Source organism: Cyanistes caeruleus, chromosome 9, assembly GCF_971803275.1.
Source record: "Cyanistes caeruleus chromosome 9, bCyaCae1.hap1.1, whole genome shotgun sequence".
Lineage (NCBI taxonomy): Eukaryota > Metazoa > Chordata > Aves > Passeriformes > Paridae > Cyanistes > Cyanistes caeruleus.
Window position 1 is genome coordinate 1,480,372 of NC_141709.1, and position 25,636 is coordinate 1,506,007.

Genomic DNA, 25,636 nt, shown 5'->3' on the forward strand with positions numbered 1-25,636 from the left:
TAACCCCAATTTCCCTGGAATATGAAATTCATGCCTGACAGCATCAGTAGAAAAGAGGAGAAAGTCACTCTCAAAGAGCAACATCCCCACATGCGGCAACAGATGACAAATATTGTAAATATTTGTGCTGGCAACACCAGTGAGAAGAACAAACTCACGAGAAATAAAACTGTTAGCACCTCTCCCCAGGCAGTAAGGGGTCCATGCTTCTGGAACAGAAAATAAAACTGCAAAGATGTAAAGGTAGAGGAGGAGAAGGATCAGGACACCAGGTGATAACAGGCAGCAGTTGTGGCTGGAAGCTCTGGGATAATAAATAACTCATGGCTTGACTTGATCTCAGCCAGGCTGCTCCTCTCTCCAAGATAAACACATTAGAGAAGGTGATTTTAGAGGTGGCTGTTGCACCCTGTGTGCACCAGGAAATTGATCCTGAGGTAGGTGAAAAGCACATTGATCACTGATAAGGGCTTAGCCTTGTGTTTACCTCCCAAGAGCTTCAAGGCCAATTTAATCGAAGCTCTTTCATTCCTGTGCTGCTTCTCTCAATGTTTCATTGACTCCAGTGGATGAGTCCCTCACAGCAGAGCAAAGAGGAACAATCAGGCTCAATTAGCTTCTCTCAGGATATCTCATTTTTCCCCTCCTCTGGTCTAATGCCATCCATTTGCTCTCCAACACAATCCAAGAAAACCTGCATATCCTACTTCAGGCCAGAAATATTTATACATACTCCTCCCCAAAGCCATTTTGAAGATGTGTTTACCCAAAAGAGTGACAACCATCATATTGGCAGGATGATGACAATGATGAAGACATGCCAATCTTGAACAACTGCACAGAAAATGATCTGGTATATGAGAGCAGTGCCAAGGGACAATCACTGATCACACACAGAGCTGGGCTGGTGGCAGCACACAAGCCACATAAATAAACACTCACATACATATAAAAGATGATTTCCCAGCTCAATTCCTTAAATTCACCCCTACAAACTCCCAGAGGGAGCATTTTTGTAGCACAAGTGGGAAGCAGAAGTCATCACACAAACATCTGAGTCAGCTGGTTTTTTTACCCAAGTGTGGGGGGCAGACTTAATACCCAAGTACAGGGTCAGGACATCAGGAAACCACTAATAAAGGGTCAGATTTGTCTCTGGGGTGAGTCAGCACCCTGCTATGTCCTTCCAGAGAGACTTTATTATCACCAGCTTTCTTACTTGGGACTTGACAGCTCCTTGCTTAGGTGGGAACACCAGGCAAACTGAAGAGCAAGGATAATAAAATAGAAGCCTTTTTCCTGATATTGCAAATATCCAGTGTAGGGAGACTGGAAAGGACAGAAACAACATCCCAGCTCCCCAGATTTCAGTAGCCAGGTGAGGTGAAGAAGCCAAGTCCTCCCCCTGCCCTTCTTTTCAATGCCATTGCAAGAATTATTTGTATGGCAAGAGGCAGATCTGTGCAAGCCACGTCCAGCAGTGCCATTCTGGGCTCTTGCACTGATTTAGGAGGCAACAGCTCTTCTGCTGGCCAAGTCACACCATCCTCTGAAGAGTGTGGGAGGCCACACATCACCCTCCACCCCCTGTGTGATCATTTGGTTACCCTAAACCTTCACAGCTGTACTTTCCAGCCCTTGCACTTTAGAGATTCCAGCTTGGAATAAAACCTTGCATCTCGTGTGGAGCTGTCTTGTCTCCCTCTGCTGCTCCATCCAGCTCTGTGAGAGCCAAAGACCCTGAAATTTGTGAGCAGCTTGCTGGTGGCAAGAACACATACACATTTTCAATATGGTACCAGTAGTCCATGTGGCAAAAATCCACTCTGAGGGTGAAGAAATCCCAGAAAATCCCTTCAAAGCAGGCAGTGGAGTCAAACATGGAACACGAGTGCAGGACTGACTGAAGCACCCCAGCCTGGCTTGCACAACCCTGGGAATGGCAGATCCAAGCAGCTCTGCCTGCTCTGGAGACCTGATCTGCTGTCTCAGGCATCTCTCAGGCAGAGCACTCAGCTTCCTGCAGGTCAGGCCCCTGGGGAAGGGGAGATAAAGTGGATTTGCAGGCAGATGTTCACTGCTGACCACGGTGTGTCTTTACATCCGTGCACAGCATCAGACAGCAAAGGGAAATCTCATTTACCTCATTCAGTAAGTGCTTTAGAAGGAATATCACTGTCAGGGTACACACACATCCTTCCGTGGATTTTCTGAGCTCAAATAACAAACTTACGTTTTTCCTCAAAGGAAATTATATCAGGGTCCAATTATATCAGATCCATTTCTTAGTGTTCTACAACACACTGAGGCAATGAAATCCCCAGGTCAGTCACAGATTCCTGAGACATCTTCAGCCCTTTCTTTGGAACCTCACACAACCAAAGGCACAAATACATGGGAAATAACCAAAACACTGGGCAGGGTCTGAGGGGAAAGCTCACAGGAGCAGGGAACATCCACCACACCCAAAAAGGGCAGCTATTATTCCCAAAGAGAGGAGGCTGTCGTGCAGAAGGGGGAAATCTGGCTCCTCTTGTGGGTGAAAACCACAAAAAAAACTATGTGAAGCTTTTCCTTCCTTCCTCTTCCTCTCGTTGTGCCCACACACATCCTATGCAATCCAAGCATGACAGCAACCAGCAGAAAACAACTGAGCATCACAAGGCTTCCTCCCAGCAAGAAATCTCTGCCAAGAATCAGACACCAAGAGAGCTGCAGGCTGATCAGCAGGCAATTCCTGTTTGCAGCTGATAAAAGTTCTTGTGGTTTGCTCTGAGCACCTGCTCAGCTTTCCTCAGCTGCTCTCCTACAAGATCCTGCACCTCTGGATATCAGGGTTCACGCTCCAAGCTTGATGCCACGAAGGGGCAGCAGGTTGGAAGAACAAATCTCTTTTTTTCCTGGAGTCTTTAGGCTGTTGGATTGATTTTTCACCAACATTTATAGGCAGAGCTTGTGCAACCTTTGCCAAAGTTCCCCTGCTCACAGCCCAGAGTGGCTGCAGAGGAAAGGAGGTGCCAGGATTTTGTGGTTAAGCATCTGCCAAGAAAGCAGGACAGCCCTTCCAAGCTGTCCACACAATGTCACTGACCCTCTGAGTTTGTACAAACACACTCATGGCCCTCAGCCATGAGCTGCTCCTTCTGGCAGGGCTGAAAAGGGGGTTTGCAGAAAGTATAAAAGGTGTGTGCAGACTGCAGCATCCTGCTTTATCCATCCCAGCAAGAAAAATCTGCTGGCTTCCTGAGCTGAGAAATTTAAATTAGACACACAGAGCTCCTCTCCACAAGTGTAACTAACCCCTGTGACCAGGTACATCCCTGACCTCAAAGATATCCCAAATATATGCATAATAATATAGAAATAATATTAAACACATCAATAATTAAATAGATAATAATATTAAAAACAATAAAATTGTATGACAGACAAAAATAAGCAGCAATTCCCTGCACTTGGATGGGGTGCTGTGAAAACCCCACTTCCTTTGGGGTGAACCCCTTCAGTGGGTGCCTCTGCCCTTGTGTTTCACTCTTTGCTTGGAGCACATTTCAGTTCTCTGTGGATAAAAATGCAGCTCTCTCCTCTGAGCTTGGAGGATTCCCCTTGCACATGAAAGCTCTCCACCCCAGCTCTGCATTTCCCACCCCTCTCTGCACTACACTTTCTCAGGAGGGAAGTGCCACACCAGCACTGCAGATCTTTGGGTTTCTATTTCACTTCATATTTTATATTTGCATTAAACGTGGATTTCTATTTCACTTTGCTCCAAATTCTCCCTGATTGCCTTTTCTGGTCCCACTGAGGGCTGCAATGAGGTTTTTCAGCAGGACATTTGATCCCAGCTGCCTTCCAGAGAGGAAAAAACACTTGCAATATCAATTTCTAGGTGCCTACATCCAATCATGTGGATTTTGTGACATCCTCTCTGTTAATTGGCAGACTGATGCAACTGCCTTTGTTTTGCAAATACTTGTGGGGGTTTGTGTTTTGTTACTCATTTCTGAGGAAAGTGTTGTGCTAGGAAAAACCCACATGCTCGTTAATAGATAGCAGCAGTGGCAAAAACTTCAGTCTAAACCCTCACAAAATTATTTCCTAACTTCATTCCTATTTTCAGGCAGCCTAAAGAGAAGTAAACAGCATCAATAGCTAATGAATAAATAAAATTACAACCCAAACCACAGCCCAGGGCTGACTGGCAAACATTTCCACCTTTCCCTGAACTGCAAGGATGTGCAGGGGAAAAGATTTCCACTTTTCCCTGTGCTCCTCCAGCCAGGTTCCCAGGATTTTAAGCATCAATCTCTGAATGTCCATTTTGGGTGTAGCCCCTTCTGACTGCCCAAGGTGTTTCTATTAAAACCTTCAATAAATACATGCTTTAATTCTCTTAATCTTGTCTAGCTGCTGTTTTAGGTGACCACTCCAAGACAGCAGCATCATCATCATCATCATCACCATCACCATCATCATCCCCAGCAGACAGGGATCACACAACCCTCACAATCCTGCTGGAGTTTTCTTTCTCACATGCCAACGCCAGCACCATCCTCACAAGGCCTCTGCAAATTGTTTGGACTGCAAATAAAAAGTGGAATCAGAGAGATCCTGGGGGTCTCCTCACCCCCACAGAAAATATTTCTGCACTCAGATGGGAAGAAATCCAAGCAGATGGCAGCAACAAGGTGCAGGACTCTGATGTGACATTTATTTCCCCATCATTGGTGGGCACAAGGTAACAGCAAAGTTCAGGTGTGTGTGTTTAGGATGGGGAACAACTGGCAGGTCCAGAGCCTCAGTAAGCAGCACAGCTCATCTGCAGGCTGTGAAAAATAAGGTTCACCTTTTTTATATGTAAAATTTTAAAAGTTTAAGAGGCAATTAGGAGACAGAAATAAAGCAAAATTAATAAATACAGCCGGGTGCCTCAGCATTCAGCCAAGAACACGCCTTACTAACAAAAGATTGTCCCTTAAAAACATAAATCTATTACATATTTATCAATGCTTATGCATGATTCAAACATTCCTCTGAAGTTTTAGATGTTCCTTTGCTTAACTTCAACTCCCCCCTCCCTTACAGATTGATCTTGGCTCTGTTGAGTATTACACTCCTTGATAAGAGAGGTCCAATAAATTCTTCCCTTGGAGCTCCAATCATTGCTGTCTTCATCTGGATAAAATAATCTAAGAATGCAGGGGGAGTTCTGACTGTCTTTTCAGTTTCTGGGTTATATGAACAAAAACAGTCTTTATTTTAATAACATACTACAGCCTAACACATATATTTATTACACCACTATTTCCAAGTTTTATCAACACCAGAAATAGAAGAAACTATAGTAATACAGCAAAGTTTTCCAACATTATACATATAATATTCATGTTATTTATATAATATGTTAATACTTGCAAAAAGCCAATGATATAATATGTAACTGCAACATTGGCAAACTGAAAAACAACGAGACAGCTTTCCTTCTTAAGGAATTGCACATGCAATATCCGAGTTGTCCAAAATAAAAGCATCCCCTTCCCTCCTGAATCAATTAGGAGTTAGTCAGGAAATCCTGCACAGACAGCAGCACAATCATCCCACTTATTTTTGCTACCAGCAAGAAATTAAGGAGGACTATAACTGTACAGAAGATTAATGCGTTGCAGAAGGAAGTTAAATCATAAACATTTAAACAAAGGCAATAAATCTGAAGGGAGAGGCCTGCTTTAAAAGCAATTTGGCTGATCAGCTGATTTTGATTTAAGGGTGATGTTGTGCTGCTTTTGGCAGAGCCATCAGCTGTTTCAAGACACTGCTTCTGGCTCTGCTCTGCCTGACTTGCAGCCTCAGATGGTTTTGGGGAGCAGCAGCATAAAAATCAGGCACAGCCACACTGGCAGCCCATTTGCACAGGACATTGAAATAATTTTACAAGTCAAAAGAGCCTCCTGCTTTTATCAAGCACCACTTTTCCAGGGGCACAATGGGGTCCTGCAAAGGGTTAGGGTTATTTATTTACAGATAAATACATACAGGGAAGTAAAGATACATCTCTACAGACAGAATATTTAATTTACAGACTTAAAAACCTAGATAAATTGAAATAGCAGGCGGAGCTGCCAGATCTCACAGCCCTCAAAGAAAGCAGTGCATCTGTCAGGAGCAAGGCTTTGCCAATAAATATTCCACAGCCTGGGAAAGCAGAGTTCAGCTTCCCCTACACTGACAGGCACTTTGTGACCTCACCAACCCAAACTGATAAATGGCAGGAATTAAGTGAAAAGTCATCTTTTACTTGGGCAAGGAGTCAAAGCTGCACTTGGAGAGAGGCCAGATCCCCTTTCCATGGTGCCATGGTGGAATTTCTGTTGCCAGGACCAGTTTGGATGTGAGTCTGTGCATCTCCCCCACTGCAAAGCCAGGCCATGAACCCACAGACATTTCTCAATCACTGTTTTTCTCCAAATTCCCACACCTGTTTGTAGGAAGGTAAATTTCGCTGTCCTGTCTCCCAGGACACTGAGGGCATCAGATTTGTGTTGGATTTGCTGAGTTCCCACAAAAACAGTGAAGGAATTTGCTCTTCTCCCAGCAGCAGAGAAGCACCTGAGCTCAGGGCTCCAACACAGGATTCAGGTTAAAATAGCTGGGAGAGGTTATGGTAGCATCCCTAAGAAATCTTTCAATTAAGTCAAGCTTTTCTATCCAAACCCTCAGTATTTCTGATCCAAAATACCTCCAGAATTCCCCAGCTGAAGCTGGCAGTTATTTCCAGATAAATACCCATGTACATGAGCAAGTGCTGACAGTCTAAGCAGTCCTTTTGCCAGAAAACACAGAAGGCTTACAGTAAATAAAAACTGACTGTTTAATTGTCTGCTGATAAAGTCTAAGTTTCAGTGTGTTTCTTGGTTTAATATTAAAATCACACCCAGTTCAATTTCTTTATCTGTAATAAGATAGACCACATCATTAATATCAAGCCACGAGGACTTTATTAGTGGTGCTGTTTGAGCAGAGGCTTGGTTTCATACCATGACAGTTTATCATGTTGCATTGCCAATTTATCTGTAATTTCTCACTGTTTGACTGGAAGCTATGAAAAAAAGAGCCTCTTCTTTGCTAAGTGAAACCCTGAACAATTCATATTCTGTTGCTAAAGAAAGATTGACCTGTTTAGACTTTACTGTAGGGGGAAAAAAAAAAAACAACAATATTTTCTGACCCAAAGATTTCCTGCACTCAATTTTCAGGAAACTTTACCAACAAACTCTTACTAGAAAGTCAGTCTTGGTAAACCAGCTGTTTGGACAATTTCACTGTCTGGACCAGGAAAACAGAAGATCCAACATGTGCTTTGGCTTATAAACATTGTCCCAAAACAAAAACACACATGCTATTAACCATTTCACCCTGCAGTCTGAATTTCACATGGATTTAAACAAAGAGACCGTTTCTAAAAGGGGCTATCCCAGCACCTGTTGGCTCAAAACAGTATCAAAAAAAGGAGAGTCTTTGTGGTGTTCCCATAAAAACTAAAACAGCCTTAGTCAAAGTGAAATCCTAAACTCTCCTGTGGTTCTTTTAAAAGCAGTGGCTTTAGGAGCAAACTTGATATTTGACAGTTGTTACACACACAGAGCTGCATTTAAAAATACAAGAGCTGCTCCTGATTTTACTCACATCGAGGGGGGTTAGAATAATTCCAATGAATGGAGCAAAGCTGCACCACAGGAAGGAAGAAGTGGGAGAAGAATGAAGCCCACAAAGAGACTGCTCCAAATGAGAATTTCTGTTTAAAAGCCATTTCTGAGTGAGCCACCCAGCTCTGAGTGGCTGTGCAGCTCCAGGTAAAATACACCTCTGGCTGCTAAATCACAAAGCCAGCTCACTTCCCTCCAGCCCTGCTCAAATCAGCATTTTCCAGCCCCTCCAAACCACAAAAGGAGAAGCCAGGGCTGGGTAGCTGTGCTGCTGGGACATTTGTTTTTGGGTTCTTTTCCCCCTTGGACTGAGATTGATGAGAGATGAGTTTTCTCTTGTTCAGACTTGGTTGTTTATTCTTTTTTTTTATCTGCATTACAAGGTACAAGGAGCTATGTGCACTAATAAAGATGCAAAATGGCTAACAAAGATCTTCCTCAAGGTTTTTTATATGTTCATTTACCTAATTAACAAATGCCAAGTAAATTATTTTTTCTTAGTGACCCAATGACCCAACACCTGTGTGCTGCACTGGGGCATTTTCCATCTAATCACTTATTACTACCCAAAAACCTCTAGAAGAAGAAGATGAAGAAGAAAGAAGGAAAAGAGACAACACCTTAAATCCTCCATCTCATCTTCTGTTCTCTAAACTGGTTTAAACTCCAAACTTTAACTTTTTCACCCAGTGACTTAAGAAAAGTCACTTATTTAAGTCATTAATTTACACACTCACACTTTTAGTTTTTCTGTTTAACAGTTGTTTTCAGGGTGTTATATGAAATTCAGTGTTTTCATGGATGGATGTCAGGTAGCCACTGCTTCACTTCACTTCAGATGAAAACCCAGGGCACAGGTCAGGTGTTCCCAGACTGCTCCAGCAGCTTCCCCTGCTGTATATTATATTATTGGCTTTTCACAAATATTAAAACAAATTTTATAGGTATAAAGTTAGGAAATTTTGCTTTATTTTATATAAATATTTTTTAATTTATAAAAATTAATAAATATATTAATAATCTATATACAATATATAATAATATATTAATATAATATAATAAAATAATATATTAATAATTAATAAATAAATTATTTATTTTTATTTAATTTATTTTGTATTAATATAGTTTCTTCTATTTCTGGTATTGATAAAACTTAGAAATAGTAGTGTAATACATATATACATTTTAGGCTGTAGTATGGTATTAAAATAAAGGCTGATTTTATTCATATAACCCAGAAACTGAAAAGACAGTCAGAAACTCACCCTGCATTCTTAGATTATTTTATCCAGCTGAAGACAGCAGTGATTGGAGCTCCAAGGGATGAATTTATTGGACCTCTGTTATCAGGGAGTGTGAGACTGAACTAAGCCAAAAAGATTAATCTGTTAAATTAATTAATCTGTTAAAACTGATCTGTTGGTGAGGGGGAAGTTGAAGCCAAACAAAGGAACATCTAAAACTTCAGAGGAATGCTTGAATCATGCATAAGCATTGATGAATGTGTAATAAATTTGTGTTTTTAAGGGACAATCCTTTGTTGGTAAGGAGTGCTCTTGGCTGAATGCTGAGGCACTTGGTTGTATTTATTAATTTTGCTTTATTTCTGTCTCCTAATTCTAATTTAATTACTATTAAACTTTTTAGATCTTATATGAAAAAAAGTGAACCTCATTTTTTACAGGCTTGCAAGGTGATTGTCCACAGGGATGAGTGAAGAGTGCCCCAGCCCCCCAGGAATGGAGATGCAAGGCTGGGCTGGCAGAGCAGGGACTCAGGCTGTCACAACATCAGCTCACACTGGGTGTGACTTCACAGCACTCCAGCAGCACATGGATCTCTTCTCCAGGCTCATTTCCACCGTGGTGTTGTGTAAGGAACACCCAGAACCTCGCTACAGCATCATTCCTCACAACTGCAGCACTGGGGCTGCTCTCAGCTCACCCCCTGCATCCCCACACTCAGTTTGCCTTTTTCACCAGAAATAAACATTGATGGCTCGTAGTCATCCCGTGACCAGCCTCTAATCTGGCATCTTTCCTCCTTCTCAGTATTTTCTAACTGCTCAGGCTCCTGCCCAAGAGCAGTTTTGCATTATTAGTCACTGCTGAGTTTCACCTTTTTCTTCTGCTCTGGCCTCAGCATTCCTGCTATGATGTTCTAGCTCTTTTCCACATGAAGCTGTTTCCTAACTTCTATCCAAGGCATATTTCAACCTGCACCAGGGGAATTAAGGAAAATAGTAGATAATCTCCTGGGGCTCTACCCAGCCTGATGGAGAAAGATTTAATCACAGCTTTAATTAAATCCAGGTGGCTTTCTTTCTCATTTTCCTACAGGTGGATATGTTTCAACCCCCAGAAGGAACAACACCTTATCCCATCAGCAGGTCAGCTCCCTGGGAGGGCCAGTCTTGTACTCTCACAGTAAGGACATGCCCTGAGAGTGAATTCTCTGCCTTGGCACATGGGAAAGACGTGACATGGGGCCAAGGAAAAGTCTGAACCACATTCCAGATATCCAGGCCTCATCAGCCTTCAAAATAATGTAGGAATACAGCTGATGTACCTGCAGCTGAGACAGAAGGTCCAGCTTCAAGGAGTCTTCTTTGGATTTACTTCAGAATTTAGGCTGCACTTTCTTCAGAGTCTTTGGAAAACATTTCCAGATGCTCCCAAGGTCGTGTTTTTATCAAGTTTGGTTTTCTCCTCCCAGCTTCCCACCTGCTTCCAAAGCTGCACAAAGCCCCAGCCCCACTGAGCAGCTTGACTGGTGACCATCCTCAAGCCAAGCTCCTTTCCCTTGCCATGGCCACAGTGAGGGCACAGCAACTCCTCCCCAGCTCTGCCTGAGGGATGGGAATGGCCACAGCACACAAACACCAGCCTGCCTCACAACCCTGGCAGTGTCTCAGAGCTCTGGGCTACTGCTGCAGCCAAAAATCAATCAATTCCCATGGGCAAAACCCTCCTGGGCTAGCAGAGCTGGGGAGCTCACTCATCTCCAGCCCTCAAAACACCAAAATCAGAGGCCTTTTGTTTTGACCATGGACAGCCTGCCCTGCAGCCAGCACTTAAATCCATTTCTCCTTAAAACCCACACAGCCTGGGCAGAACCAAGCCCCCCCTGCAGCACTGGGATATTTTTCTCTGATGTTTCACAGCTCTTATGCTTGACAGAAATAGCACCCCAAGGACTTTTTACCTCAAATATCCCCCCTCCCCAGAAATATCTGCAGCATCAGAGGCTCTTCCTGCTCTCTGTTCTGCACTGGTGCCTTCTCGATACCCCATCAGATATTGCTGCTGGGTTACACACAGAAAAGATAAAGTGAAATGAGAAAAGGATGCAGGAGCCAGACAAACTGTGTGTGTCTGCCTGGCACTGCAGATGGAGCCAGGAAAATCCTTCAGCTCAGGCCAGGCTGGTGAACAGCCCCAAATGCTGCCACTCACACCAAGACCACAACTCTTAACTTCTTTATCTGTCAGTGACAGGCAAGAAAATCTGGTGGGATGGGGAAAAAAAAATATCAGAGAAGAGGCATCTCCTGAGCAGCTGGATGGCTGAGGGGAAGGATTCTGGGTAGGAACCCCAGCAACAGCAGAGGTTGTTAATTGGTGACAAGATTGGCACAGGAAATCTCAATCCATCCTCCAGCACTGGGTGCAAACTCTGTAGTCAAGTCCTTCCCCCCTGAGCCTGCCAAAACAAAACCTCTCGCAACTGAGTAAGAGATAAAGGTCACAGCAAAACCAGCGGGTTTCACAAAAAACAGATAACTCTGAAAGAAAAAAGAGGAAAGAGTTTTGTTCATTTCAGTGAATCTGAGTCAACTTTTCATCTATGTTTTTTGTGAAACTCCTCTGACTTTCGGTGACCTTTCTCAGACAGCTGCAGAGCGCTGCCAGCCTCTGATATTGGAAGTTAAATGCATTATTGCACAACACAACAAAGCAAAAGGAAATGGGCCAGGCCCTGGCAGATGGATCTGAACACTCCTCAGGCCACAGGTCTCAAACCCCAAATCCATGGGGATGCAAACCCTCTGCACTTCCAAATCCAATTTGCCAACAGGAGCATAGGGCAAAAAGGCAGACACAAACACAGATGTTTCCAAGGGTCTCATAAGTGTTTGGCATAACCAAAATACAAGAAAACATTACAGCAAAAACTGAGGAGTCCAGCCCCTAGACACCCTACAAAGATTTGGCTAATTTGCTTCATATGTTTATGTTTGGCTAATTTGCTTCATATGTTTATGTTTGGCTAATTTGCTTCATCTTATTATTCAGAAAATAAAATTTCCCCCTCTTTAAAGGGAGCAACAGAGGACTATGAACTCAATGGCAGGAGGAAAATACCATAGGAGAACATCACTTCCTTTCTGGAAGAGCCAAAGAGAGCCTTCAGTTCAAGAGGATGCTCCCATTATCCCCTGGTTTGTTTCTCGCCTGTCAGGGTGGGATCAGAAGCCAGGATTTAATGCTGATATGCTTTTAATGCTTTTCTCCAAGCAACAGTTTTATGGGAAATCTCTCAGGATCTTTACAAAGCAAAATATTCACCTTTCTGTAAAAAAAAAAAAAAGGCTTTAATTGTATTCCTGTTTTCATAAGAAATCTCTTCTCAGCTTGAGTCTCGATTCTGGGTGACTTCAACCACCAGTTTCTATTTCTCCCCTCCAGCTGCACAAATTCCTTCTGTTTGTGCCTCTCACTGACCAATTTTTGTTTCCTTGAGTGCTATTTTGGGGCAGAGCTGCAATCCCCTTCTCATGTAGGGCACCCTTTTTCCTATCATCCTCCCACTGCCACTCCAACACCCTGCACAGCATCTGCCACTGCCAAGAGAACATCCTGTGCCTCTGGCTGCTGCTCAGCAGAGGAGAGAGGAGCTTCCACCTCCTGCTGCTTTAGCTGGCTTTGCTGACCTGCTGCTGCAAACTCAGAGGGGTGAGGATGCAGTTTAGACAGCTCAAGAGGCAAAGCACGAGTTAAAGCGTGCTGGGAGGGCCCTGTGGGGCACCAGCTCCTCTTCTTTCTTGGGTGCTTCTCTACTCAGCATCTGGCTTCATCAGCTTATCCCTACCAATGTGATTATGGCACGTTTTTCATGCTCACCCTGCTAAATCAGGAGAGGCCCCTCCTGTGATCCATGATCTCCAAACCCAGCTCCAGGATGACAGGAATTGGCATTTCTGAGTGAGCAGCAGTGTGGAAGCTCCAAACTGCAGCTGCTGGCTCTGACACAGCTCTGCCTGACCTTACAGGAGCCAGGGATCCTGCCAGGTTCACTCCCCACTCTTTACTTTGCCATCTTTTGGCAGAGAAGGCACGGATGTTCACACCATATCCCAGTGGCAGCACCGTGCCTGGCCTCTGGCACTGCTGGGGTTGACAAAACTCTTTGGTTTGGCAGGTTGGGACAGCAGTGCCTGCCTTTTATTCACTTAATGCACACAGCAGAGCAAACACCATCCAACCACCCCCCTCCTGTGGCAGGTCAACACCAGCACTCTTCAAATCTTGTCAAAAATTCAAGTTTTGCAGCAACTTGGCAATGAAGAGGTGGGGATTTGGCAAGACTGGCCACCAGCTGACCCTGGGGAGCTGCATCCCACACTGGAGGGTGGCTGGAGTCCCCTGGAAGCCACACACCCACCCCTGCTGCGGGCACAGGGACCCCTCAGGGCAGGCTGGAAGAAGCTGAGCCCCTCAGAGTCACCCCAGGGTATTGACAGCCACCATCTGAGCAAGGCTCACACCTGCCTGTGAAAGTGCACTCGCTGGTGATTCAGAAAATCAAAAGCACAGGAGGGCCACATGAGCAATGTCACACGTAACCACAAACCACATCAGAGCCAGCCAGCCAGCTCATCTGCTGGGAGAAGCCTCACTTCTGAGGGATGCTCAGAGGGATTAAAGCATTTCTAGGCACTGAAGAGCAAGAGTGAATCCACCAGAGGTGGCTGCAATGGTTGATTCATGAGGGATTTCAGGTGGTTCTCCCTGAAAAGAGCAGGACTTTTACAGGATGGAAAGTCTCCAAGCCTGCCCATAGAAAGGTGCCAGCAGCTGGCCTCAGATGGGAGCTCATCCAGGCTTGCTCAGCATCACATTTCAGAAATGTCAGAGGCACTCAGTGCAGGACACTGGGTGTTGGAGGCTTTGACTCATTTCACTGCCGTGGTTTGGGTTTTCACACTCATGGCCAGCTCTGACCCTGCATTTTCACATAAAACAAGCCCTGGCAGGGCTGGGGGTTCCCCCAGGCTTAGAGGGCAGGGATAAAGTTGTGAACACAGTTGGAAAGGCCTCAGGAGGTCAAATCTCCCACCTTCAGCTCCTGATCTCACCTTAACCCCCCCTGAAGGATTTTTTCCCTTGTCATCAAAGTCACCTCACCCACACATGGCAGAGCAGGGCTGGGCTGACAGCAAGTCACTGTGATCTTGGGTGACCCCAAATCCTCTCCCAACACCTCCAACAAGAATCCCAGCTCAGCAGGGACGAGGCCAGACCACAGGAACAAGCCCCACCTGGCTACAACCTGCACCCTGCCAAGATTTGCTTGTTGGGAGCAGGCCAGAGGCAGCAGCCAAACTGACAGAACAAATAAAATAAAACAAATGGGGGATGCTGAGAAGGAGAAGAAAGCTCAAAAGGATAGAGGCAAATCAGAAAAAGGAGATGGCACCCAGCAAGATGATTGCAGGCTTCTGAACTCCTCTATTTTGTGACACCTGTGCTCAGCAAGAAACAAATCACAGTTTGCTCATCACTGGGGCACCCAGAGGTGGGAGAGGCATCCTGTCCCAGAGCACCCACAAAATCAAAGTGTTTTTCTACCTTTTCTGCCCTGAGGAGGCCTCTCCTGCTCACACAGTTTTTCTGCAGCCAGCTGCAATCTATTCCTGGCGTTTAGGAGGAAAAAGGTGCCATTTTTCTGGCGTTTAGTTTTGGATACAGAAGGTGGTTAGTACTCCCAGAAAGCACAAAACAGCGTTAACAATACACCTGCTTGGCTTGGCAGTAAATCCAGGCCTTAGAGATTTAAAAGCCTGACTATTATAGAGCCAAATACATCAACCTGTAGAGGTCTAAAGTTATAAAAATCCCAAAACCTGTGTTATATAGAAGCATCTGTGTGACCAGGCTGAGGATAAACGGGCACGGGGTGCAAAGATCCAGTTTGGCCCAGTTTAGCCCTGCCTCCACTGGGCTGCTCCCAGTTATGCCAGAAAGGCAAGTGTTCAAAATGTATTTCCTAGGAAAGAAATACAGTCCATTCCCTTTGCCACACCACCTGGAAAATGTATTTTCCAGATCCAAAATTAGGTGCAATGGTGAAGGGCATACAGGAGCAAGCAGTGGATTGTTTGGTTTCCTCAAAGGATACATCAGAGGTTGTCCAATATTCTGATTTAAATAATTCATTTGGGAGCTGTCTGTCCAAACTTTTGAGAGAATTCCTTGCTGGCATTAAATTTAAAAAATAAATGAATTTCCATAAAAACTGGAATTAAAAAACCAAAATGAGAGGATCCCCAGGAGACCCAGGGTCTGCTCTGTACTTCACAAAGCCCTGACAAACACCACAGACAAACACCCTAACAGGGCACAGACATCTGTGGGCAGGATCCTCCTGAAAACCCTTCAAGAAAAGTCAGAAAAATGTTCTTTTATAAAGGTTAAAGCAGGAGATGGGGTCAGCTTTGCCCAGTGACCCCCATGCAATTCCCAGCTCATCCTCCAGCTGCATCCCACTCTGCCTGCTTCCCCCTGGGCTCTGAATTCCCAAGGAACAGCAAACACCAGAAATTCCATGCTCAGAAGCTGCTTCTCCCTCCTTGGAGCATCTCCTCTGCATCAGAGCTCTGGTGGGAGGATGGAGGGAGGCACGGAGCAGAGCAAGAAGTGCCTGGATGGATGAGAAGAGCGGAGCAGAGAGGGGGAAGATGGAATTTGGGCAAGGAGGGATTGCCCCTGTCCCAGGCTGCAGCAAAAGCAGCTTTGCCCATGCCCCCACCTCAGGTGTGGCACCTCTCAGGGCAGGGATGGCTGAGCTCTTTCACAGTTCCCCCCTGCCCTCTAGTGGGTTTAGAGGAGCTGGGGGAGAGGAGAAGCCCTGGAGTGCTCCTTCCTCCTGCTCTCCCTGCAGAACCAGCTGCTCTGGCAGGGAAACAGCTCCAGAGCACTGGGGAGGAGCTGGGGAGCTCAGAGGTTCTGCCAGTGCTGAGGGAATGGATGGGGAGCACTGACCCTGACCTCTCCTCCCAAAGGGAAATGGGCTGATGTGAGAGAACCTCCTGAGCCCCCAGCTTTGCATTTCCTTCTGTGCCAGGAGTACTCCTGATGTTCCCCACACCTTAATGCCCACCTCAGGGACACTGCCAGCTGGCAGAGCATCTTGTTCCCTGCACCAAACCCCTCTCGGCAGAGACTGAGCCCTGGAGCTGCAAGAATTGACAAAGAGCAAAAGTCTCTTCTGCCATTGCACAAACAGGGACAGCTCTCACTGTCACAGCTGTCCTCTGGGACTTCTGGCCACAGGGGCAGGGCACATCTCCCCAGAGCGATGCCTCAAGTTCTGGCTTTCGTATTTCCCAGGTTCTGTACTGAATGTACAGAATTAATAACTCTGAACTCCATATGAAGTGTCAGCCAGTTCTCCTCACAGCTCAGGCACACACAACAATCCTTTTCCAGCCCCACAACCAAGGACATCATTATAGCTTCAGCCCCAAAAAGCACAAATAACAGCAAATTGAGGAGAGCAATCTGGGAGGATGGGACTGCATCACCTGCAGCTGGAATGGGACAATGAACCCCAATACGGAAATGGACCAAAACTGATCAAAGTGTGAAAACTCATAACCTCCATCCTGGGTGTAGCCTTGGCCAGGCTCTTGCAGTGCCCAAGGTGCATCCTTTGAAGGTTTTTTAATAAATCCTTTTTCCTTTTAACTCTGTCCAGCCCCTGTTCCAGGCAGCCTCTGGAGGCACCAGAGCTCTGTGAGATGGTGGCATTAACCTGGCTCCAGGTTCCTGTGAGCCACCTCCTGACCCTGTCCCATCCCCTCTGTGCTGCAGGACGTGCCCCTGAACCCTCTCCATCCCCAGGAACCCTCCTGTGCTTCCCTCCCGATGCTGAAATTGGTGAATCTGGGTTTCTACAGACATCTAGTGGCTTGTGCTTGAACTCCACCTGCCCTGCCACAGCAGAACCACGGCGTGTCCCAGGGCTGGGCTTCCACATCCTCACGACAAACCTGGAGACCCCAAGGAGCTGCCAATTAAATAAAGAAATAAATAAAGAATAAAGAAACCCCTCAAATCCCATCCCACCCTGCTCTGCTCCCCCGGCACAAAAATGATTTCCGATTAACTCTGGGCATTTTTGAGAGCTCAGAGCCTGTGTGATGCGCATCAGTTTCAGCCTTAATTTGTGTTTCTACATCTCCAATTTAAAATGAGGATAACCTGGCTCCCCCCAGCATACTCAATCTTATTTCAGAATTATTTCCAGAGGAAAATGTGGTGGGGGAAGGAGATGGCAATGACTGAGGGTTCACACCTGTTTAAAATCCAACACCACAGATCAGATAGCATCACCAGGAAAAACCAGAGAAATCCTCAACTTCCCCCTGTTTCGCCAAGCAAAGCAAAAATCCCACTTGAAGAACCAAAATAATAATAAAAAATAATAATAAATAAAAATAAATAAAGAGCCCTGATGTATTAGGACATCACACTCTGCACCCACAGCCTGCCTTGGTTTTCTGCAGATATTTGGAGGGGTTATAATCCCAAAATAGAGCCAGCCTTCCTGCTGGAGTCAGAGGCACAGAGAGTGTGCCCTTATCTCTGGTACCTGCCTCTGACATCCAAGAAAACACTGAATTTCATAAAACACCCTGAAAACAACTGTTAAATAGAAAAATTTAAAGTATAAGTGTGTAAATTAGAGAGTTTTCTTAAGTCACTGGGTGAAAAAGTTAAAGTTTGGAGTTTAAACCAGTTTAGAGAACAGAAGATGAGATGGAGGATTAAGGGTGTTGTTTCTTTTCCTTTTTTCATCTTCTTCTAGAGGTTTTTGGGTAGTAATAAGTGATTAGATGTAAAATGCCCCAGTGCAGCACACAGGTGTTGGGTCACTAAGAAAAATAATTTACTTGGCATTTATTAATTAGGTAAATGGACATAAAAACCTTGAAAATGATCTTGGTTAACCATTTTGCACTTTTCTATTTTAGTGCACATAGCTCCTTTCTATCTAAATACAAATATATCTGTCTACCTAAATACAAATATATCTACCTAAATACAAATATATCTGTCTACCTAAATACAAATATATCTACCTAAATACAAATATATCTGTCTACCTAAATACAAATATATCTGTCTACCTAAATACAAATATATCTGTCTACCATAAAAATATAAAGCAAAATAAAAATATAAAGCAAAATAAAAATATAAAGCAAAATAAAAATATAAAGCAAAATAAAAATATAAAGCAAAATAAAAATATAAAGCAAAATAAAAATATAAAGCAAAATAAAAATATAAAGCAAAATAAAAATATAAAGCAAAATAAAAATATAAAGCAAAATAAAAATATAAAGCAAAATAAAAATATAAAGCAAAATAAAAATATAAAGCAAAATAAAAATATAAAGCAAAATAAAAATATAAAGCAAAATAAAAATATAAAGCAAAATAAAAATATAAAGCAAAATAAAAATATAAAGCAAAATAAAAATATAAAGCAAAATAAAAATATAAAGCAAAATAAAAATATAAAGCAAAATAAAAATATAAAGCAAAATAAAAATATAAAGCAAAATAAAAATATAAAGCAAAATAAAAATATAAAGCAAAATAAAAATATAAAGCAAAATAAAAATATAAAGCAAAATAAAAATATAAAGCAAAATAAAAATATAAAGCAAAATAAAAATATAAAGCAAAATAAAAATATAAAGCAAAATAAAAATATAAAGCAAAATAAAAATATAAAGCAAAATAAAAATATAAATATAAAGCAAAATACAGCCAAGTATCTCTGCATTCAGCCAAGAGAGCACACTTTATTTACAAAGGATTCTCCCTTAAAAACAGAACCTTACTACATATTCATAAATTCTCATACATATTCAAACAGTCTTCTTAAATTTTAGCTGTTCCTTTATTTAGTTTTTACCTTGCCCCTCCTCAATAAATCAATTTTCTCAGTGCCACAGGGTTTTAGACTCTGATAATGGGTGCAATAAATTCCTCCCTTAGAGGGCTTGGAGGACAAGATAATTTTAAGAATTATGGGAATCTCTGATTATCTTTTCACTCTCTGGGTTATATAAACAAAAAGTAGTTTATGCTTTAATATCACATTATAACCTAATAGATATGTATTATACCATTATTTCTAAGTTTCATCAACAACAGAAATAAAAGAAACTATATTAATACAAAGTTTCCTAACCTTCTACATAGAACATTCATTTTAATATTTGCCAATAACGTAATATAATTACAAATAAACACCAAAAAAAAATTTAAAAAATCTCAAACATAATGCAAAACCTCAGAGGAAGAAGCATCACAAGAACCTCACTGTTGTGACAGCAGAACTCCAGCTACAACGCAGATTTTGTACCTTTGGGGAGGATTTTACAACAGATTAAAGAAAAAAACAACTCCCTTTAGCAGCCAAGACAGGAAAGCAAGCCACTAATGTGGTTTTCAAAAATCTATTTAAATGAGCAGCTTTCTGTTATCTCAGAAATAAACACAAGTTGTCCCCCATGCCTGGTGACAAACACATCCCCTGACAAAAGACCAAATAACTAAAGCTGAGCAGTTGAAATGCTTTTGCCCAAGCAGGATTTAGAGCAGGAGAACAAGGCTTTGAAAAGAGAAATGGTGTTTCTCCCTTTTGTTTTTATGTGTGAAATGAGCTTACTTAAAATAACAGCTTAAAAAAACTTTAAAAGCCTGAAATACTTAAAAAAACCAAAATACCTAAATACACAAAATATTTAAAAATACAAAATATGGCATTTCAGGAGTGGCAGAAACCACCTGAGCACTACAGGATGGAGACAGGGATGAGCCTGCCTCACTCAAAACCTTTCAAAAACCTTCCCAGGAACTTGTGGGAAGAGGACTCCATCCAGCCTCAGCAACCCTGGACAAGCACATTTACCTACTGTGGCAGCACAGCCTTGCAATAAAAAATAGAAAAATTAATTTAAAAAAAAAATTAAAGAAATAATAAAGAAATAAAAATAAAACCCAAAAGCTAAAACCTAAAAAATTAAAAAAATAAAAATAATAAAAAAATATTAAAAAATTAAATTATAAAAATATACAAATAAAACCCAAAAGCTAAAACCTAAAAAAATAAAAAGACAAAAAAGAAAAAAGTAAAAAAAATTAAAAATAAAAAAATTAAATAAAATAAAAAAAAAAATTACAAAATAAATAAAAATAAATTAAAAATACAAAACACATAAATAAAAATACAAAACACATAAATAAAAATACAAAACACATAAATAAAAATACAAAACACATAAATAAAAATAAATATAAATAAATTAAAAATCCAAAATAAATCCAAAATAAATCCAAAATAAATCCAAAATAAATCCAAAATAAATCCAAAATAAATCCAAAATAAATCCAAAATAAATCCAAAATAAATCCAAAATAAATCCAAAATAAATCCAAAATAAATCCAAAATAAATCCTCAAAGTAAGTGATGGGGAGGGCTTTGCATTTCCATCCCATCAGCAGACACACTTTGCCCATTTCCAGCCTCACTATAGGTTGGGAAGGGCTGGAAGAACACTCAGCTGAGGCACCACAGGGCAAGACAAGACACAGGGTGAGTTCAAAGACTCATTTCTGCAGGGGCTGCTGATGAACAGTGCAGGAGCACAGGAGGACACCCATTCCTGCTCCTGTTCCACCCCCAGCTCTCCTGGGCTGCTCTGGCCTTCAGCTCTGCCCCCTCATCTCCCTCCACAGGGGCACAGAACAAACCTGCTGGCGATGGAAAATAGATTATTTGATTTTATGTTGGGTGGAAATGCCTGCCCTGTAGTTTTATCTCCTCAGATCAGCTCCCACAGGGGAAGAGCTTGCGCTGCCTCCCATCAGACATCGCTGAGGAGCTGGAGATGAGCTGCACAGAGCTGGCCACCAACAGCACTGCTGGACACAAAGCACACCAGGCATGGTTCCTCCTGGAGCAGGAACCCATCCACACCTGCCAGAGCCCCTCTGTGTCCTTACCTCCCACTGCAGTGACCACAGCCAGCTCCTCCTGGGCTCCTCCTGCTCTGCTCCACTCCAGCCCGGTGTATCCCAGCCAATTCCCATGGATTTGGGGCAGCAGAGCTGGCAATGCTCCCCTGGAGGTGCCAGTGTTGGGGGCACACACCTTTCTGGCCCACGTGTGCCAGCCTGGGGCAGAGCTCTCTCAACCATCAGGGCTGATTTCTTGGGTGGTTTCCTTTCCTTTAAACGCTGTTTGATCCCTCTGTGACTGCTGGGGAGCCTCACTCGCTCTCGTGTGAGGTTTAAGGCTCGTGTTTTGCTCCCTGACTGCAGAAAAGTTTTTTCTGTAATCACAGTCCTAAAAAAAATTTAAAAAATTAATTTTTGTGGTGCCAAGGCCTGCAGATGGGGCAGAGCAGAGCTGCCTGCTGGCCAAGGTCACAGAGGCACAGCTTTCACTGTCTCTGTGGGCAGGACTGCAGGGTTTTAGAGCCACAGTGCCCAAATCCCTCTGCACTCCAGGTATCAGCAATAGAAGAGGGGAACAAAATATTCCTCAGTGCCTGGGAACCTGCTGCCTTTGGGGTTTGTCCAGCCTCAGTCCCAGCAGCTGTCCCAAAGAACTCCAGAGATGTGGCTCCAAGAACGTGATACCCACACAAAAGCCCCTGCCCATTCTCTGACACGATCCACAAACAGGTATTTGGTGCATTATTAAGACTCCAAACCTCCTTTTGAAGCATTATCTCAGCAAGAAAAAGGGAATTAGCACAAAGCCAGGCTGCTTCCAAACACCCACAGCAAACTCGAGCTCATTCACTGCCCCAGGAATAGTAAATTGCAGTTTAAAGCAGAAAATCACACAGCCTTACCTCTCAGGCAGCCCAGCAGAACTGAACTGGCTCCTTACCCCACTGAAGTAATTTTCCCAATCAGGCTAATTAAGTTTTGCTGAGCCACACAGGTGTGGACAATGAGCAAATCAGAATTCCTCAGGCTAATTAATCCCCAGGTGTTTCAGTTCTCACACAGGTTGGGCTGTTTCTCATCAATGGATCTCAAACCTTTCTCTAGAAAGGATAAAAACTTTCTCTTATTTCTTCCCAATTAATTATGAATTTAACTACCAATTAATTATGAATTTTGATACCAAAACCTTGCCATGCAAATCCAACTCCTCTTATTTCCTGTTTTCTCAAACAACACAATCCTTTCCAAGCCTCTGATAGTTTTGTTATGCATCCCTGGCCTTTTTTTGGGACAGGTTTTTGCGTGCTGAGCCATGAAGGGAGCAGTGGCCCATTTCTTGGCAAGGATATCTCAGTTAAATGGGTCATCAACAGCAAAGGAAGAGCAAGGGGAGGCTGAAAACCATCCAGGTATGGAAGGATTTCTTTTCTGTGTGCTTGGGCCCTTTGCTTCCACATCTCTGTGCTGACAAACCAACCTCAAATTTCAGTTTGATACACTTCATCATATCACACTCAGCCCAGGAGATCAATGTGACAAAATCTTCCAAAGAACTGGGAAAGCTCCACTCCCTGAGGAGTTGAGTGTCACTTTATTTATCTAAAGCTCTTCAGGGATCCAGCTGGAAATGGAATTCCAGCCCTACCTGCTGAGTAGTCCCAGTAACACAATGCTGGAACAGCCACCTCCAACTCCTTTGAACTCAGCAGATGCTTATTTGGGTCCTAATCTACTTTTGAATCTCCTGGGGATTTTACTTTTAAGATTACTCTGAATTCAGCTTCCCACTTTAACATTCTCAGGGCACTCTGGGTATGATTTTACCCAAGACTGCTTTGGTGAGTTTATATCTGGTACCTGCCTCCAGCAGCCACATCTCAACAGGTCTGCAGGTTTGCATGTTTAAAGCAGGCTCTTCATTTAAACACCTTTAAAGTGCCCTTTAAACCTCCCTTCCTCAGCCCTCAAGGGCTCCATATTTCTTTTATCACAACCCCCACAGGTTGTCCTGTCCCTGTCCCCAGTAAACCTCTGCTTCCTGCCCAACCTGCCTTGGTTTCCTGTAGCTGCCTCTCCACCAAATAAAGAAGTGTTTTCTGTTTGTATCTGCTGTGCTTTTGGGCCCTGAGCTGTTTATCACCATTGCTGCTGATTTTCTCCCTTCAGGGTGCCAGAGAGGCGTCCCTGGGGAGAGTGAGGGACACCCAGAGCTGGAAGAAGTCTGTCACCCCAGAGATGTCTGGAATTATCTGTTCATCCCCTCCTGCACATCTCCTCCTCCTCCTCCCTGGATGCTGGAGGAGGCTTTCCCTGCCTGAGAGCATTGTGTCTTTGTCCCCGTGGAAGGATGGGATTTGTCCCCATGGAAGGATGGGATTTGTCCCCATGGAAGGATGGGCCTTGTCCCCATGTAGGGATGGGCCTTGTCCCCATGTAGGGACGGGCCTTGTCCCCATGGAAGGATGGGATTTGTCCCCATGTAGGGACGGGCCTTGTCCCCGTGGAAGGATGGGATTTGTCCCCATGGAAGGATGAGCTTTGTCCCCATGTAGGGATGGGATTTGTCCCCATGTAGGGATGGGCTTTGCCCCCATGGAAAGGATGAGCCTTGTCTCCATGTAGGGATGGGCCTTGTCCCCATGTAGGGATGGGATTTGTCCCCATGTAGGGATGGGATTTGTCCCCATGTAGGGATGGGCTTTCTCCCCCCAGCTGTGACTCACCCGCCCCAGTCCAAGAGTCAGAATGCAAACGTTGGTGCCCCAGCTGAGCCTTGGTGTCTCCAGGCTCTTTTTGGAACACCCCTGTGTCACAGTGCTGCCCTACCCAGGCCGCTGAGGGGCTGTCACAGCTCCTCCTGGCATCAGCAGGACACAGGGACACTGGGATGGAGCAGTGCATGTGCCAGGGATCAGCTTTGCTCATGCCACCAGAGAACCTGCTGGAGAACCCTGCCCATGGCTGTCCAAATCCTGGGCCTCCCCTCAAACCCCTGGCCCCAGCCCCTTGGTTTCCTGCAGGGTTGATGTGTGTGGCCACACCTTTGTCCTGCTCCCCTTTGGGCTTACCTAAAAGCAGAGGCCAGATAAAATTAATGGAATAAAAAGTTGGGTATATTTATTGAAGGGCTTTCAGGTGCATTTTGGGCAAAGCACCCCCAGGGGCTACACCCAAAACAATGGACAACAGGTCATGAGTTTTCACACTTTTATAAATTTGGTCCATTTGCATATTGGGGGTTAATGTTCCAATTACACTTTAGGATAATGAAGTCATTAATCCCAAGTTTGTTCCCCCCAATTCACTTTTGTTTCCATCTCTCAGGGCCTGAGGCAGTGAGGTGTCCTTGATTGCCAGGCCTGGAGAGGAATTGTGTCTGACCAAAATGGGAAAGCAGCAGCTCACGGTGTGTGTGGACTTCAGACACTAAAGAACTGCAGGATTACAAATAAATGAAAAATATACAAGCTAAAATCCTAAGGCATCACCCTTCTGCTGAAAATGTAACTCAGGGCACACTGAGAGTCAGTTCAGACCCCAAAACACCAGGCACTGAAGGGAAACCTTTTGTATCTGCACTCCTTCCTTGCTCTGAATTGTTCCTTACTAAAAAGAAACATTTCTTAGTTTATATCCAGGCTTTTCTTTCCAGCCACTAGCACAGAAAATTTAACTTTTGACAGAGTTCAGGCCTGCTCCTCAAATCAATCAAAGTGATTGTGGCCAAATCGAACAGAAGTCCCCACATAAATCCTCCAGACCTTCAGGCTTTAAACAGGGTGCTGGGGAACTCACTAAGACGGGAAATAAAATATTTTCAATATTTATTATATTTATATATATATAAAAAATATAATTTATATATATATAATATTAAATATATTATTATATATATATTTTTAATATATTATTTAAATATATATTTTAAAAATATAAAATACATCATAAATATAAAAATAAGCATAAATACATCATAAATACAAAAATCATAAATATATATTTTAAAATATATTAAAATTTAATATATATTAAATTTAATATATTTTATTTAATATTATATAATATTACATAATAATATTAAATAATAATGTATAATTATACATATTATTATATATATTATTATATATAATATTATATATGATGATCTATTATTATACATAATTATATATATTGTTATATATAATTATATATAAATTTATATATAATTATATATAATTATATATATTATATCATATATAATAATCTAATAATATAATATATTATATATTATATATTATATAAAATACTATATTATTGATAATATATTATTTAATATATAATGTAAATATAATGTATTAAAATATATTTTATATTATTTAATATAGAATATAATATTAATATAATATATTAAAATATATTTTACAAATATAAAATGCATCAATTGTAGAACAATCACATTCAGTTTCCTTGTGAATTTAAATGCAGCATTCTTCATTTATTTATTTATTCATTCATTCAGGGTCCTGCCTCAAGTGCTGAGTTTTACCTGCCCTGCCTGGCTGCAGGTTGTGTCACGGGTAGCTTTGCTTCATTTAAGGATGAAAATGCCTGTCCAGAGACACAGACAGCATTTATTAATGAATAATGAGTGTCACATTCCACACCAACCTCTTCCCACAGCTTCTGCC

General features: G+C 42.7%; 2 long non-coding RNA genes across 4 annotated transcripts in view; one reads left to right on the top strand and one right to left on the bottom strand.

Annotated features, from left to right (window-relative positions):
- LOC111932670 (uncharacterized) overlaps positions 1 to 23,776 on the bottom strand; it is a 78,780-nt gene extending 55,004 nt beyond the window's left edge. Inside the window, exons 1-3 of one of the 3 annotated variants that reach the window (XR_015273926.1) lie at positions 23,693 to 23,754; positions 21,872 to 22,069; positions 21,015 to 21,357 (exon numbers count right to left, since the gene is read on the bottom strand). This is a non-coding gene — a long non-coding RNA (uncharacterized LOC111932670). Of the gene's footprint in view, positions 1 to 21,014; positions 21,358 to 21,871; positions 22,070 to 23,692 lie in introns of all 3 variants that reach the window. The other 2 variants (XR_015273924.1, XR_015273925.1) reach the window with 2 other exon arrangements.
- LOC147651428 (uncharacterized) lies at positions 22,028 to 23,664 on the top strand. The gene is made up of 2 exons (XR_015273927.1): positions 22,028 to 22,378; positions 23,136 to 23,664. It is a non-coding gene; the product is annotated as an uncharacterized LOC147651428 (long non-coding RNA).
- Positions 23,777 to 25,636: the final 1,860 nt, after the last annotated feature.